This window comes from Neoarius graeffei, chromosome 21 (genome assembly GCF_027579695.1).
Source record: "Neoarius graeffei isolate fNeoGra1 chromosome 21, fNeoGra1.pri, whole genome shotgun sequence".
Classification (NCBI taxonomy): domain Eukaryota; kingdom Metazoa; phylum Chordata; class Actinopteri; order Siluriformes; family Ariidae; genus Neoarius; species Neoarius graeffei.
The window spans coordinates 18,297,095-18,299,672 of record NC_083589.1 but is presented as its reverse complement, the minus strand read 5'-3'; the positions used below and the strand labels follow the sequence as shown (position 1 = coordinate 18,299,672).

The 2,578-nt window shown below is 41.7% G+C and overlaps 1 non-coding gene across 1 annotated transcript; it reads right to left on the bottom strand.

Moving 5' to 3' along the window:
* Positions 1 to 1,762: 1,762 nt before the first annotated feature.
* LOC132870255 (U5 spliceosomal RNA) lies at positions 1,763 to 1,876 on the bottom strand. Its single transcript, XR_009651092.1, has one exon. It is a non-coding gene; the product is annotated as a U5 spliceosomal RNA (small nuclear RNA).
* Between the last annotated feature and the right edge of the window lie 702 nt (positions 1,877 to 2,578).

Genomic DNA, 2,578 nt, shown 5'->3' with positions numbered 1-2,578 from the left:
GGGGATTCAAATCTCCTGCCAAAACCTCAGGGCCTGTCTCCTCCTTTTGTTTGTTTTCTTGTGGCCTGGCAGCCATTTTGTTAGCTTTTACTTTGTTGGCAAATTACTTAGGATAATCCCTGAAGAGATGATTTGAGTCACCACAGAAATTGCACCTCCTACTATTGGAACTCTCTGCAAAAGTATGCTCAATTTCTCTACACTTGTCGCAAACAATTTCCTGGCATGCTTCAGCTAAACGTCCAAGCTTGCCACATTTGTGGCAATGCTTGGGCATTCCCTGATAAAAAATGTCACCACGGTTTTCTCCCATTATCATCGATGGTATTTGCCTCAGGCCTAGGTACGGTAACTGCTTGGGTCTTCCTGTTTGATGGGAATTCTCCATGAGCAGAGGAGATCCAAATGCCATCCTTGTCAAACACTTTCATAGGTGGGCTTTTCACCATGCAAAATCTTGTCAGCCATATAAAATGTCTTCTCCAGTTACTGTATCATTGAACATCCTGACAAACACTACTTTGTGTGAGTTGTCAGTCAACATTAAGCATGGAGAACTGGTACTTAGCTATTTTAAACTTTTGCCAGATATCTCTTAGCAAACAAGCAGAGCACCTGGCAGACTTTGTAGGTTGACAAATCTCAAATCTCAAATGGAGGCTTATAAGTCCATGGAAGCCTATAACTTCTTTGTCTCTGGATGAGTAAATACCTTATTAATTAAACCAGTCAACGATGACAAAGCAGTTGTACTTGCAAGTACAAGTTAGGGCTTCTTTTGCATTTAGTTTACTTCTATGTGTACACAACAGATGAAGTGTGAAATTTTGACAATTCTCTAGCTTTATGACTGACAAATCACATTTCAATTTATTTCAGGTACAATTCTGCTGGCACCCCTAGAAGTGAAATGGCAATACACGTGTTAAAATTATAACAATGACCACGTGAACCGCAACAAGAGAACGCTCATTTTATAGCAAAATTCTAACAACACAAAATAAAATTATTCCATGATATTATTGAGAAAGCTTTTGAATCTCACCTGAGATAAAATGATTACTGCAAACACAAGCTGTTTTGGTTTTCAGCCCGGCCGATGTTGTTGAGCCATGCTCGTCTCCTTTCCGTACTAAGCCTCAGAGTTTCCTTGCCCTTTTTCCAAATCACAGATGAAATTCTAAAAAATTGGAATGTGCCACGGTCACAAGTATTGTTGTGACTGCAACCATATACAGCACAAAGGTATGGCGTAGCTAAAAGAACGCTTAAAGCAGTGGAAAAACAAAGAGAGTTGCACACGCATGACTATGTTTTGTATAGAATGTCGCTTGACCCCACATTTGTATATCCACCAACATGGCCAACATCCAGGTTTCTATTTTGCTTTGACGTCACTTGCACGTCAAGGATATCCTCCTACAAAAATTAGATCCAAGCCACAAAGACAAGGATCTGATGTCTCCCAGGAGCCAATCACCCCTTGATCTTAGCCAAAAGGCAGAGAAGCAATAATTTGTTGCTTTCTCTAGCTTTAAACGCACCCCTTCCCAAATATTACAATCCAGGATGGTAAGTGTTAACCCACGCGAGTGGACCTTGCACAGGGAAGTGCAAAAGGATTAGCTACAGAGAGTTAAGCAGCTGGACTCCACCCCCAACAGCTGTATCCTCCTGAAGACAGAATCACCTTGTGTGGGGGGAGGGGTGTTTCAATGCAAAACGCAAGACATTTCTAACATTTAACCACAAAACATGTACAGCTCTGCCAGAGCAAATCCGATAAAAATAAGTTGAACTCATTAACATTCCTCTCCACAGAAATCTTCAATAAAAGTTGAAAGATTTATGTGTCAATGAAGAGAAACCTGAGCTACACTTGACACTGGCCAACGAAATTCTATTGGAGGTCTAGAAAGCTAGTGTAGAGTAAGGTGGCTTGGGGCCACCTCTTGCACCTTAATAGCTTTGTTAATCATAGCAAATGAGCAGAGCAATGTGTGGCCAATTAGCATTTTTGGAAAAAAAAAAAGAAAAAAGATGGGGGGGGGATGTTGAAAAGGACCAGCTGGGTGTTGTGTGATCTGTCCAATCAAAGAGTAGGGGAAAGAATGACTGCAGGCAACAATTCCTCTTAATTGTTCAGCATCCAGAAAACCAGGAAACAGGGAAAAGGGAGGGAGGAAGGAAGGAAGGAAATCTGAAAACCAAAACCATAGAGAATCATGTTCAGGTAAAATTCAAAGATCATAAACCATATAACATGACAAACTCCATATGCCTTCATAGACCAGTCAGCTCTCCCCATCATACAACATCTACCATCTGGGAGGATGTAGGCCAACATGTGCTTTCTCTGAAACACATGAAGCCAGATAATCACATCCTTTCAAACTGTTGGTCATTCCATTTTTCAAGGCAGCATGACACCCACTGAGAAAAGCGCTATCTACCCTCTTCTGCATACACAGAGCTCATAGACACCCAATGATTGGCTCGTGCCATTATGATTGATGAGGTAGAGAGGATATGCCCCTCCCACCCAGAGAGCATAGCCTGATGCCCTTGGCTCCAGGCC